General features: G+C 41.8%; 1 protein-coding gene across 3 annotated transcripts in view; it reads right to left on the reverse strand.

Moving 5' to 3' along the window:
- foxj3 (forkhead box J3) overlaps positions 1 to 14,711 on the reverse strand; it is a 70,569-nt gene that overhangs the window by 50,451 nt on the left and 5,407 nt on the right. The window contains exon 2 of one of the 3 annotated variants that reach the window (XM_035661270.1): positions 7,090 to 7,188. The exons of the other annotated variants lie outside the window; for them this stretch is intronic. The gene's annotated coding sequence lies outside the window, so the exon portion shown is untranslated. The remainder of the gene's footprint in view (positions 1 to 7,089; positions 7,189 to 14,711) is intronic. 3 annotated transcript variants of the gene reach the window in all.

The following is a 14,711-nucleotide window of genomic DNA, read 5'->3' on the forward strand; positions in this document are numbered from 1 at the left end:
AGAGAGAGACAGAGAAAGAAAGTGAGCTTATTATGACAAGAATCTTCCTGTAGTGTGATGGTAACTTGGCAAAAGGGAGGGGAATCGCTAAGCGTGCTCCCTGTGTTATGCCTGAAGATTTGGCACACGCACTCACAACAACAACAGTGATGTAACCTGGTAACAAGCCTTTGGCATCTTTACTCTCGACCGAAACCCGGGTCATACCTTCCATATCAACAGCTTTATATCCAGCGTGGGAGAAGCCCTTGTTTTCCTAGAGATTGCAAGGGGGATAAACAGGGAGGGGTGGGAACTCTGCTCACCTGCCCTTCAGTCAAAAGGGAGACTCATCACTTTTTCCAGCCCTGGAGGCGAAGGACTTAGTTAGGAGTTATTTTTGAAACCTCTCAAACTAAAATAGCAGTGTGTGTGAGTATTGTGATTGCACGTGAGCTCTGTAATCATGCAGCGAACTACCATAAGCCTCATCTTCATTAAAAAACAAGAAGTAGGTAACGGCAGCACCAAGGCAACAGCTTTTAATGTCAGTCTTCCTTCTCAATTAAAGGCTTAATGGTTCAGCTGAAACCACCCCCAGGAAGAAAGCATTAATAACCCGGTCCTTACTTGCATTTTTAGGATGTGTCAATTATCGCTTCACCGGTCATGCGGCTGAGCACATTGTTCATCTTATTGCAGCCTACAGCCGAGCCGGGCGCCAACCGGGGCCTCCTCGATGCTAACAGAATGTGCAAGAGTGTCTGTGTTTTACAGTGCAATCTATGTGTCAGTGTTATTAGTGGGCTATGTTGTGTTAAAGTTGGTTTTTAAGATGCAGGCAAGCAGACCTCTCTGCTGTGCTCTTAAAAAAGAAAAATGGTATACATGCTCTTTCTGCTCCCCTACTCCCTCAATCCCACTTCGCCTGTGGTTGAACAAATCAAGTCCATAATTATTCTGCCAATCAATCAGGAGCGCAACTGTGGCTGTGGGGCAGTTAAACGCGGAGCAGAGAGAGTTGTCAACAAAGCAAAGCTAGACCCTGAGTTCCTTTAAACCCACTGAACCTTAAAAAGGCAAGAGAGACACCTTTGTCTTATTAGACAGTGCCAAACAAAGGGAGGTCTTCTAAGTGAGTGGTAAAGAGAAACAGCATCGAGCTGCTGGAGACAAACTGGAAGACAGGCAGGCAGACCAGGCAGAGGGACAGAGGATCAGAGTAATGGAAGATCTGGGAGTTGGCTGTGGATCAACTGAGCCGCTTCAGGCTGTCTGGAGAGGCCACAAAGCCAGCAACAAGGTTTGTGACCCCTGAAGGCAGAGACACCCCGACCAGGAGGGAAATGTGAATAGATGCAGCAGTGTTAGATATTAGAGATATTAGAGAGATGCTCTCAGCAGTCTGCCACTTTCGTTGTTAATGTGGGTTCGGTGGGCGGGATGTGTATATATAGATAGAGGGACACAGAGAGACCTAGGCAGATGAAGGGAGCACACACAAGCACAAGGCCCTCAGCTCACTGAGCAATCTGCAGGTCAATACAAAAAAAAAAAAAACACATACAACATTCTAGTAATTGAATAAGCATTTCCAGTGAATCAGAGCAGTGATCAGGAGGGGTTTGTCTCTCGGTCCCCAACAGCTTGCCTGGGAGGTGGCCTTTGTTTTGGAGGTGGCAGGGGTGCCCTGACACCGACCATGCGAACCCAATTACCCCAGTCCCACGGCCTGGGGGCCCGCATTAACACACTCCCCCTAGGAGGTTGAGTCCATGCCAGCCTGGCAGCCAGCAAGATCCTGCTGCTGAATCACAAATAGACCACTTAAGGCACTGGCAGGCCAAACGTTTTGGTGGCAATCTTGAGAGCCTATCCTCATCTGCATTCTCTAGATCCAGTTCAATGTCGATGTTAAATATTGAGCCAGTCTCTGAGGCGAGCAGTGAGCTAAGGCAAGCTTGGGTCTGTCTGCCTGGAATATGAAAGCTATCCATTGGCCATAGAAAGTTCTTCAGAAAAGCATTGGTGCACCTGGGACTACAGTATATCTCGTCAGTAGTTACTGAGACAGGATTTAGTCAGTAACATAAGATGTACTATTTTCATAATTATTTTAAATAATTTTTCATAATAAAAAATGTTTAGCCCCAGAACCCTGAATGACAGGCATGTTAAAATATTTTAATGAGATGAGAATTACAAAAGATTGGTAGGTCTAATTAATGACTCATGTTTAATTGTCTACATAAATATAATAAACTTGGACTTTTAAAGATAAAACGGTAAACTTTCAGCTCAGAAAGAGGAGATTTTTTGGTCCTCTTATTCAACTCAAACATAACGTGGCATGGTTAAATGTGTCCATGTGATCCCTCTCAGAAACAACCGTGTATGAGCCTAATTTTCAAGCGCAACACAGACCTGTTAAAAAAGAAACCATGTAAGAATTACCCAAGCGTAGTTTAAAGGAATTACATGGGTGGGCAATGCATGTTTTGAGAGTGCTACACAGAGCAAAAATCAGGTCATGAATTTCAAATTCAGACAGTGGATCAGCATTGGCAGCTCTGAAGCTGGAGCTGAGAGAAGGAGCTGTAATACTGGCAACACTGAGACAGAGCGCTCAATTTCAAACCCACAAAATACAAAGTAAAAACGAAATTCAAACAAAGTTGAAATAGCTTGAGGTTTGGTAGATTTGTTAGATGTTCCTCTCACGTAAAGCCTAAAATCATCTTCATTTAGGATGGCACTAGAGCTGGAGTTATAATTAAAACCATTTTGCTTTTTAATCAATATTCAATCTCTCAGAAATAATTAACAGCATATTAAAGAGTTTACTGCCTGACAGAGCTGGATGCCTCTACATCATTAAGCTGTTGAAGCGCTGCTCTTTGACTCCTCACGTCCCATTTCACTGGTTCACTGTGCCTCCGTACAGGCTCTTTAAAATGCTGCTGGAGTCATACTGTACCTGCAGATAATAACACAGCCCACTGATAACATGCAGCGTGTATGCTCTCCCACTCTCACTGAGACATGGCTTTTTAACATGTAACACATAAACACTCGAGGCTACATGAGTGAACATGTACGTGACAAAGGTAAGGTGTATGCAAGTCTACTGAGTGCAAAAGCTTCACCGGAAATAGCACTAAACTATGATCCCGATCTTCAAGGCATACTGCTGAGGGGTGGCCACCTGCAATAAATCCATGCACCTTTCCCCTGAGCGATAATGCAGCCTGCATTGGAAGTTGCACAACAACACAGCACAGCGCATATTAGAGGAATTAGAAGTCACAGGTCAATAGTTTCGTATTTGCTTGGTGCTCCATCTTCTGCTTTGGTGTCACATTTTTGACCTCCAGGCTCAATCACTCTGTCAAACACATAATGTGTAGGTCACACACACACACACAAACAGCTTATGTGTACATACAAACACAAAGCAAAGTGTAATGTAACCTGAGTAATCAATCATCTGCTTGATCAAAATACATCACATACCTGAGAAGACGTGCAGTGAACATTAGCCGCAGCAACAGACTGAGCAGTGTTGCAGAATACAGTAGGAAAGCCCTCCAATCAGCTGTTGAATTTAACCAGCGCCGTCTTACGTCACCAGGAATTGTCTGTGTTTATACAGGCTAATAAATTCCTTGGGCATTCTCCAGATGACTGCCATGGTAATTTGGGGGCAGCTTGGTTTTCGTCTACTGCTGATTAAGGAAAGAAGCAGTAGAGTAAAACAGACTGTCTACAGTGCTGTACAACAGACCAGGAATTTGTTTTCACATGGAACGGACAGCTGTCGGTGTCTATACCTGTTCTCTTCACCCTGCTCCGTTCCAGATAATTTCAATTAATTTGGTTTCCTGGAGACAATGTTGCTATTTATCTGGGTGTGGATGAAGGGGGCGGGGGGGGGAGGTAGAAGCAGTCATTGTTGGTTTAAGCTCTGCAGTCAAAATACCTCCTGGCAAAAAAATGGATTCATCTCTGTGTGGTTACTGCCTTACAAGATCCACAATAGGTCATCACAAAACCCGAGGATTTACCATAATAAACGGCAGACACGTGAGTTAGGCCTAGAGTCAAAAGTTTTTGGCTTCCACTACTTAACTGACAGACAAGATTTACAGTCTCTCAAAAATAGTGGCACACAACCTCTGAAGCCTCTGAATAAAGGGCTTTTAGGCAAATGATGGATTTGCTACCCGCTTTTTTTGGGGCACAAGTCACAAATGAGCTGGAAATAAAGCCAAAACATGACTAATTTGTAGTTACAACAATATATACCCTTAAAATACACAACTGTTTAGGTTTGACAGCATTGCTATAGAATATCGTAATGGTAGATAAGAACACCACATAAGAAAAGTAATATAAAAATATTTCATATACTTATTTTGCAGTTCAATTAAAACAGTAAGACAATCGCTAGGAGTGAATAATCTTTGTACAATGGAAGTGGTGCACTGTAGGCCTGACTGATGTTTTTGTGGTCTTTTAATCCCATGAAGGATGGGCTACAATGTAGCATGATGCTTAAATGAGATTTAATGTATGCATTTGTGTTCAAACATACATTATGAAAAAGATCGTGTGAGTTTAGTAGCTACTTGTTTTTATAAAAAAAAAAAAAAAAAAAAAAAAAAAGGTTCAGCACCAACTCGTAACACTGTTGGGTACAACATGCAAAAATCTCTGTAGGTCCTTAAACCGTCATGTTTTCAGCATGGAGAAGCAGTCGGGCAACAAACTGAATGTGTAGTCAGACAGGGAGGAAAGGAGCAGAAGGAGATACTGTACTACAACTGTGATATTGGTTGTGGTGTTTCCAGTGGGGAACTCTAATTTCAGAGGAGGAAAGGTGAAGAACTGTGTGGGTTGCTGACATTTAATTCTATCTCTAGCTGATAATATTGGTCATGAAGGGTCAACAGCTGCCTCCCAACTTTTGAAATAGCTTGTTTTTAAACATTGGTTAAGTCAGTTACACTCATACATATATAAAAAAAAAGTCCACAAGTAAACACTGATCAGTTTTTGACCAGCCCAATACTACTTTATGGTCTATGTGTCAAACTGGGGCTGCAACTAAAGATTATTTCTCAATTAATCAATAAATCATTGTTTTTTATTAATTGGTCAGTGAATATAAAATACCCACTGTACTTTCTTACTTATTCAAATGCCTTATTTGTTTGGCCAACAGTCTCCAAAACCCAAAGATAATTAGTTTACCATAATATATCACATCAACTAAACTAGAAAAGCAGCTAACTAATTGATTTAATGGACTAATTCCCCATGAAATGTGACAGATATTCTCAGTCTTCCACGTACTTCTTTCTAGTGGTCCAAAAACAGCATGGAGTTTGTAGTTCTGGATATGCTTTTCCAGTCAAATACAAGCCTTAGACTCTACAGTACACCTGTGTATTCAGCATTGAAAACACACTGGTTGTCACTTGTTACTTCCTCTTTCTGGTATTTTCCTTTTCCACCTCTGCACTACATCTCCTTTTCCTTGTGTCACACAACATGGCATTACCAGGAAAAACAAAACCACTCTGTTGTTGCCTCAGACAAAGCTTTTTAATCCATTATCAGTCTCATTTGCCTAATCTTCATGGTTCTTGAAATGTGGTGTCAAATGCACGTAAGGATTCGGAGTTACTTCCTGTACTTTTAGTCTCTGGATCTTACAGAATCTGTGTCTATTTGGGGAAAAAAAAAAAACCTTACTGCTGTGCCCCTGAATAGTTAAAGACCCCATAACATATTGTAGGTCTCAGCTTATGTGAAGTGGCTGTTAACCTCCAATCGATCTGCAGAGCTCATCAAAAGTCTTGAGTGCTTTACATTATTGGATGGAGGACAGAAGCCAAACCACCCCAACAGTGACTGGGGATTTAATTCTTACGAGTGAATAAAATCACATTTCACACAGCTATTGGACAGCACGGCACAGACTAATGGGGTTTATGCGACCGACAGACTTGCGGGTGTGGATGGCCGGGGAAAATATTCCTGCTGCACTTTGTCAATCGCCAACTCAGCACTGTATTTAGCTACCTTCATAAATCATTAGATCTAATATCCAGTTTTAATGGAAGCTAAATAAGTATACACGAGGGAAAAACTGAATCAGTCCTGTGATTTTATCTGAAACTATTAGTGTTGATCTATTTTGTCCTCAGAAGATAACGTCACTCAAAATGTTTTGTTGCTATGGAGTGAGTTCACTTGTTACCTCTTTGTAGTAAACTGTAAAAAAATCCCAACCTGGAATTACATTGACAACACGCTTTTTAGGATGCTTACACTTACAGCTGCATCCATTACAAAAGCTTGTTACATTTGCTAAAGTCGTTGTTGATGATGCACCCTTTTTTTTTTTCTTCCAACCAGTTCTTGCTGGTCGGGGGGCTGTAAAAAGAACGGCTAATTAACGTGGCCACCATTTGCATCTTTACCACGATGTATCGCAGCGAAGGGAAGAAAGCAAGCCGCAGCGGGCTAATGAATGTTTTAGATTTGAGAGCAAAGACTTCCTGTCATTCCAACATTCACTGGACATAACCCTTCCTAAACCCCCTTAAATTTCTTGTGCTCTGCTTGTCTGCGAGTGTTCACCTTTTACCTCCCACCTTCCCTTTCTCCACTTTTAATTCCTGAGTTCTCCCCTCTCTCGGCTCCCCACCCCACCCCCACCCCCACCACCACACAGGCTGCGCTCGCATGTTACAGCGGATTTGCATGTCTTGGCTCCAGAGCAAGAATGAGAGGAGGATGAAACAGAAACCCCAGTTGCTGCCTCTGCAGAGGCTTCACTTCATCTTGCAGAAGAAGAGCTCCCAGCCTTGGGGCCCCAAGAACACAAGGCCAGGCAAAAACATTGCAGGCTGTCTTAAAACAGGCCATACCCACAGCACACACACACCACACCACATTTAGTATATATATATATATATACACAGACACACACGTACACACAAACAAACACAAAGATACTTCACCAGAAAGAATTTACACTGCACAGTATTCATGTTTAAATATATCTATATGCAGGAAATAAATTGAAAAACAGAAGTGTACCTTGCAGTGTGTTGCTCCCCTCCCAGTGCATTAACAATCAAGTCTGCTCAGCTGAGAAGGATATGACCACGAGTGTTACAGTGCCATCATTCTTCATTCCTACCGAGAGATGACACACCTTAAGACCGATGATCATCTTTTTTTTATGTGCATGTCATGGTCTCCCAACTACTCTCTTTGATTTTATTACAGTCAGATTTATGAGACAGCTTCAGCAGGGTGATCATTCAAAACTCCAGACTTCCATCTTTCTTGAGAATCAGATTACGACTGAACTCTCCTAATGAGATCACTTAAGTGACTTCGTCTGTTCTTCTTTTGTTCTAAGATGTAAAAACTAGTCGACCTATTGATTAGTCAAGTGATGTATCATACTGTTGTGGTATCTTTGGGCTTTGGCAGCTGGTTATACACAAAATAAAGACATTACCAAAATGTTGTGGGCATGTTTGCCTATTTCCTGACCTTTTTATAGACTAAACAACTAATCTATCAACAAAGAATAATTGACATATTATCTCTTTGCAACCCTAAAGCATAATGTGCTCGTAAAAAAATAAAAATATTTGATATAAATAGAGATTTGTGATAAATATTTGTTTGTTTAACTTCATATTGTGTTTTTTTTTATGTTTAATAAATATTTTGATATGATCTCTGTCCATTATCGCCCGATAATTAAAAAGCAGCATTAGAAGGGACAAGTCAATAAAGCTCCCCATTGCTGTGCTGGCCTGTGAGAAGAGCTCTAGCAAAGTGCCATCACAGAGAACCACAGTCCAAAAGATTTTGGACTGTTGACAAGCATGTGGAGTGCAACTGTTCTGTTAAAACCTCTCTGAAAGAATTACTGACTGCCCATTTCTCTTTAATTTGACCAGTTGGTGTTATAAATTGTTTAAAAAGATGAGCATGTTCTGGTAGTACCACATGCTCTGTCACAACTGCAAATTTAACCACGAGAACAAGAAGTGTGTTTGCTTCTTGGTCAGCGATGAGTAAGTGTCATATACTTGACTAAAAAAAAAAAAAGAGCAAAACCAAAAAAAAAGGGGAAAAAAAGAGGGGAAACGTGCATGTTTCGTTTTTGGTCCTCTTCAAAATAGGTACTTTTGTTCAGGATGACTCCCATGGTGAAAGTGGTGCATCATGTGCCGTGAGTCACTGTAAAGAAACAAGAGACCCATACGAGCTCCTGACCTGTACTGTTCCCACTGACCTCAGACCTCACTTTGATAAAATAACACGAAGCCACAATGACCTGGAAACTATGGAATATAAAAAGGTCAAATGTTGGAAAAGTTGAACTTATTTATATCCTGGCCATATCTCTTTGAAATAGAAATCAAGGAGCACATTCTGCTGCTGGGAAAAGTCTAATTTTGCAGTTTGAAATCCGTTTATTGCGTCATATCGACAAGGAAAATCCTACTCACTCCCCTGTGACTCATAAGTATATAAGGGCTTACTGAGCAGACACATTTGATAAAGAGAAATTAAAAATGAGAACTTGGACATTATTTTTGTTTCAAGACTTTCAGATCCATATTCTCGGAAAGCTGCATTTTTGCGTTATTCTGCATTATTAGGATGAGATAATACACTATTATAGACATTACATTACTACTAGGATACTGTTTTTGAACAAATGTAATAAATAGGGAACAAGTGACTATTGCAAAATCAGGCACAACCAGGGTGATTTAAGGCCACAACACAAAGCAAACTTTGCTGGCTTGTGGTCCCACTTCTGTCAGATTCAAAGAACTACTAGAAAGGGGGTAGGGTCTCTTCGTAAACACAATGAACACACGTGTAGGGTGAGATCACTGCGAAACTGCAATCTGTTGCGCAAGAATAAATTACCTCAAAATGTGCTCACTGTCAATCTGAAAGCGAAGTGAAGGTGGTGACGGTGGTGGTTTGAGTGGTGCTGACGTCATAGGAACCCTAGTGCGACAACAGCAACACATAGCAACACATAGCCTACAAACAACATGTGGTTCCCTCTTACTCAAACTGAACTTCATGTGTCATCATTGCTGAAATCCTGGAAATCTTAAAAAGTTCAGCGTAGTTACCTAGGTGATTTTCTTAACAATGAATGTCCCAAAATAAACCTACTGTATGACATAGGATTATAGTTCAACTACTGCTAGTTTTGTAGAATTAAGAAATCTTTGATCCATTTTCTATAGGTTCTCTTACATCCTTTTTTTTTTTTAAAATGGAGATTAACACCATAAAAATTCAATCTTGTGTATTTTACTTCAAACTGTTGACTGATTCAGGCTGTTTTTTGTGTTCATCAATGCGCAGTAGTCTATGCATTACAGGGCTGTGAGGTATTAACCAAGTGACCACAGTGTTAATTGTAGCGCAATATTTAAATTAAAATTAGGGAAAGTATACAAATATAAAAATAGTTTTTAAAAAGTTATTTTAAGCTACTTTTGGCTCATATGACAGTAGGCCACAATAGACACTCTGTATGCTGCAATACGGTTCACAACAACCTCAAACTACATCCTCTAAGATGATTCACATCCCTTAAAATAGTTTGAACAAAATACTGAATATCACAACCTTCATGTAACAAGAACTCACTGCAGGACTGTGACAGCATTAGTTTGACCTAGGTGTGCATAATAAACTAAAGGCACGTATCTGCCGTGTGCAAGATACTCTGCTCTCCTTTGCCTACAGACAACCGCCTCTGTGCAGAAACTAGACGGCGTGCTGCACACTCTACACCGATCGTGGCAGATCATACGAGCGCAGCCAAAAGCTTGAGCTACATAAAAATGAAACATACAATAGAAACCGACTGATATCAAGATTATAGTGCCATCTCCAAATATGTCTCCAAAGCCTGAAATAAAACTGGACCCAAAATAAGATGCTGAGCTGGCGACAGAGATGATTCTAGTTGAGAAATACAAAAGTAGTCACAGCAACTGCTGCGACTATATTAAATCAAGTTGTATCAAGTCATATTCAATTATTGGCAGCTTTGTGTGTGAAATACAAAAGGACCTCTTAACACACTTTAAGAGACACTTTGTGTCCATTGTGCAGCACTGTGTGTGATCTCGACTTGACATGCTTTTAAAAATGTGACTTTAAAACTCATTGATCCAACTCGTACCATGTCCTGTGACTGAGAAACATATGTGTGCTTCTGTGCCAAATAACGTGTGGTGTTAAGCAAATGTTTTGGTGCGACCAGATTTTGTGCACGACCCAGTAACAGAAAAATAGAAGCACCAGCGTTGATCTGTAGCCACGCTTCTCGGTTCAGTAGCAACACTGCACCAAACCACACAATCAGCACATACAAGGACACGCTTTGTGTATAGTATATAGGCGGGCAAGTGGACAGACATTTTATGCTTGGTCTTAACAAAAGCACCGGGAGGATTTCACTGAAAGCTAAACGTTTGATAAAACAAAAAAGGAAAATCAAAATGCCACAGTGGCGGTAAAAGTGGTTCACCACTGGGACCTCTTACAAAGGAGCAAAAACATGACAAAATTCACTGGAGAACAGACGAGATTAAAAAAAAAAAAAAAAGAGGTTTCAAAAAGGCAGTCATTTCGGATGACTAAATAGGGATTATCAGGCATAAACCCAAGCAGCAATCAGCATTAACCAAAACTTAATAATTTGTTCCTCTCCAATTATAGTCACTTTTGTCAGAGCGTCATTCAGACTTTCTTCGACTGGACTTGGCAGTCAAAGAAAAAAACTGCAGAAATCACAGCATTGCAAGCTGCCTGCAGAACTGAGCTGGAGTGTGGCTGGGCTGTACAGTGCACATTAAGGCGTTAAAGTCCCCTTGCTCATAGCCCCTCCCTAACCCCCCACTGTACACACCAGTAACCCCCCCACCCCCCACCCCAGCACCAAGCCTTTCAGACCAAACGCTGCCTTCTGCATCTTAATAAGAGGAGGGAAACTAGCAGGGAAGTGAAGGCATGGCAGTCTTTTAGAGGAAGCCGAATAAATGACTGAACACACACCCTGGGGCGGGCATGCCGGGGGGTTTCCAGGAGGTCGGAGCGAGCGGGGCCAATCGTGTCAAGACGAAGGCGGCAGACTAAAACAAAACTGACATATCAAAGCAGCCGAGCCTTGTAGAAGGGAAAAGAGCAGCCAAGACACCACATTCAACTGCACAGCTTGTTTCTGCTTCAATGAGAGACAACACGACCGAAAAACGGCAATTAGCGATTAAAGTGGAAATTCCATCCGCTGCAAAGCGGCATCTTTTTCCAATCAAAAAGCAACTAAAACCATCAAACCATCTGAGTGATCCTATGGCCTTTGATCCCATCCTCGGTTTATTTTCAGAGGTAGGCAAACTGTAAAGCAGGCATTTGGAGACTGCTTCTGTACCCAAACTTTTTCATCTCCCATCCTAATCCACATAATATTTAAGAGCAACTGTTCAAACTTTACCTCCTCAGTACAGCCAAAACTCTATCATTACCAAAACAAAGCGACTAGGCCTTGAGGCCACTTTCACTGATTCATGATAAATGCTTTGTCTACATGTAGAAACCATAATCTCTGACAACCTGGATAAACTGGGACTGTGTGGTACAAAATCACACAGATATTGCAGGATTATGAGTGCACTTAAATGAGTTATATTTTTAAATTGGCTTGATGAGAGCCAGTGTGGCCTTAAACTCGGTTTCCTTTTAATGAGATATCAAAGCTCAACTGTTTACTATGTATCTTCTCTGCTTGTGATAATAAAGGGAATCCTCTGAGGTGGCTGCCATGCTGACACAGCCTTTAGGTGCTTAAATCCAAAAATGGGTGCATTAAGTGCATTTTAATTGACTTATATTTACCCACTGTATTGTCTTGCAAATAACAAAGATCTTCTGGCACTCCTAGAAGACTTAAAAAGTAGGTCATTCAGTCTCCTGTGAGTCATAGATTTTGGCAGGGGACCAAGCAGAGCAGGTATGGCAGAGAGCTAGAGCTGACAGGGCCCTAATCGTATACTGATACAATTTAATCAGTGTTATAAAGATAAAGTTTACTTTCATCTCTGTGCATTTTGTGGTATAATGTGATATTAAGCAATGTTGGATGTAGAAGTTTAGGGAATTAAAAAACTGGAGTGTTACACACTGAACTGTATCATACGTCTACACACGCACAGTTACATCGCAGCCAGGCCTCCTGAGGAACATTTAAGCTTAGGAACAGCATACGAACTCCACTACAGTCATTTCCGTCCCACCATGCAAATTTCCTTCAGTAAGGCAGAGACAGATTTCTCACATTGCAGGTGCAGTCTCATTCCTCTCCAGAGCCGAGGCCCCCGGGCTTTCCTCCCAGGGCCACAGCACCTTGGCAGAGTGGCTGCCTTGTGGGGTCGGATCTGGGCCTGAGGTTTCCAAACAGTAACTTTTTGAAGGCGGTGACTCATCCTGGTGAAAACAGTCAGTCGTACGGCCACCTAGGGACAGCCACATTTTGAGATGGTGCTGATATGCACGTCTCAGGCCCTGTGACCAACCCTAATGCTTTTTTTTAATTCCATTGAGCAACTGGCACAGACCATGTTCCCTTTTGCCACTGAGCCCCTCCTCCAGCTAACCTCCCCGCCCTCTCATTCATCCACCCTGAGGGAGAGGCATGCAGGCCAGAGGAAGTATGACTCATCTGAGTAACAAGATGCATTCTTCTGAATTCTCTGCAGACGTGTTGTTTGCTAAGTGAAGAGCACAGGAGAGTGTGGTGCAGACAGAGATAAAGAGAAAGTGAGGACACGAAAAGAAACGATAATCAAGAGACCAACTCCGTGCGGTGGGAAGAAAGAGGGATGGGGTGGGAATGATGGGGTAAGAGCGAGTCATCATTTGTGCGGGTTCCCTGGTCCACACAGATCAACATTTCCTCCAACTCCACAGAGAGCATCCTTGGCTTCTGTTCGGGTTTTTCTGAATCACAGACGGAGACTCCAAGTACTACATCTAAGGCTAATCCATCAGGTTTCACACGGCGAAAAAAGAAAAACGACAAATGACGACAATAGAGAGGTTCTGACAGGCAATTCTGCTGAGCACGCAGAGGACTGTGACGCAGAAGAAGTGTTAAATCATCGTGTCTAACAAATCCACCACAGCTCCTTCCCAAGTAACACCACATCTGCACAACTTGGCACTCGCCGCTGCAGATCATGAGCCTCACACACCACATCACAACGTCTCCAACTTCTACATGAAGCTATTTCTGGACCGGCCCACATTAACATCGTCTGAAATCACAAAGCAAATGAAGGAGCCACACACAGCCTCCAGGTCTGATCAACTGACACAAGGCTGTTGACGCGTGCCATGTCTTGTGATTTCACAACAAATGATCAGTCTGGCAGCAGCCAGCAGAGGATGAGTTTGAGTGATGTGGCAGTAAACCACGTCCTCAAGACTCCACTGTTTAACCTTACTAAGCAGGCTTAGGACTGTGGACTTAATTAAGCCTGACCCTTTCTGACTTTGCTCTCCGAGTCTCCAGATTGTTGTGAGGAAAATGTCTTCACCGTTACTACATTGCTGCACAATAAACACACACAGTACACGGCAATAAGCCAATAAGCCAATAAGCCTGTAAGGGACAACCATATTGCAATTTGCATTGCACACTTCCTTTAAGGCTACCAATACTGCGGTAAACAAGAAAATACATTTTACAAAGAAGTTATGACACCAAACATTACTGACCATCTTCGGCAGGTGATTTAGAGTCTCTCTACAACAACTTTATTCACTTTGGCTCCAGTTTGGTAACACTCCTCGGCTGTAAATGTGCAGCTGACAACGTTCATATCTCTTTGAGAGAGTCAGTATATCTAAAGTTCTGGTGAACTGTACACAACATCCAGTGTTTACCTACGCTCATACGCATGCACCAACCACTGCCTCACAAAGCAGGGAGATTATCATATTTAATCATGGCTGCTTTATGGCCGACTTTACACTTGTCACTGCCGTTGTAACACCTCTAAATTGCAGAGGAATGCATGCAGTACCCAGACAGGGAGCTAAAGGTAACATCATTTTATGAAGTTGTCCTGAAATAACAGCTCTGTGGCTGCCGTTGTTTAACCAGTTAGTGGTGCTACCACACAACCATTTCCCCATTCAAAACTGACAGTTGGGCCCCATCTCTTCTATACTATAACCACGTCTGGGTATTCTGTTTTACCTAGAAGTGAATTTTGTATCTGCCACAGGAGCCACAGTAATGATTAAAACAGATACCAAATACTATGAAGAGAGCCCCGTTCTTATTACTTAAGCTGTGTCAGCTTAGCGAGCTTCTCTTACTGCACACAGCTCCAAAGTCTCCTAAGAGTGTGAATCATATAAGCATATCAATTGCTTCTACTGAGTAAAGAACAAAAAAACCTTCAGAGAAATACACTGATACTGAGAGCCTATCAAAACTCAAGGACAAAGCACACAACATGATGAATTATCAAATTCTTTAGGGCATTAAAAAGTCAAACCAGACTTATTCATTTAGGACCTGGTTATTCATTGGCACCTGAGTAAGTCAAATCTCAAATGACTTATGACATGACTGCAATGTACACTAC

The sequence above is a fragment of the Morone saxatilis genome, unplaced genomic scaffold (genome assembly GCF_004916995.1).
Source record: "Morone saxatilis isolate NCDOM2014 unplaced genomic scaffold, NCSU_SB_2.0 Contig18, whole genome shotgun sequence".
Lineage (NCBI taxonomy): Eukaryota > Metazoa > Chordata > Actinopteri > Moronidae > Morone > Morone saxatilis.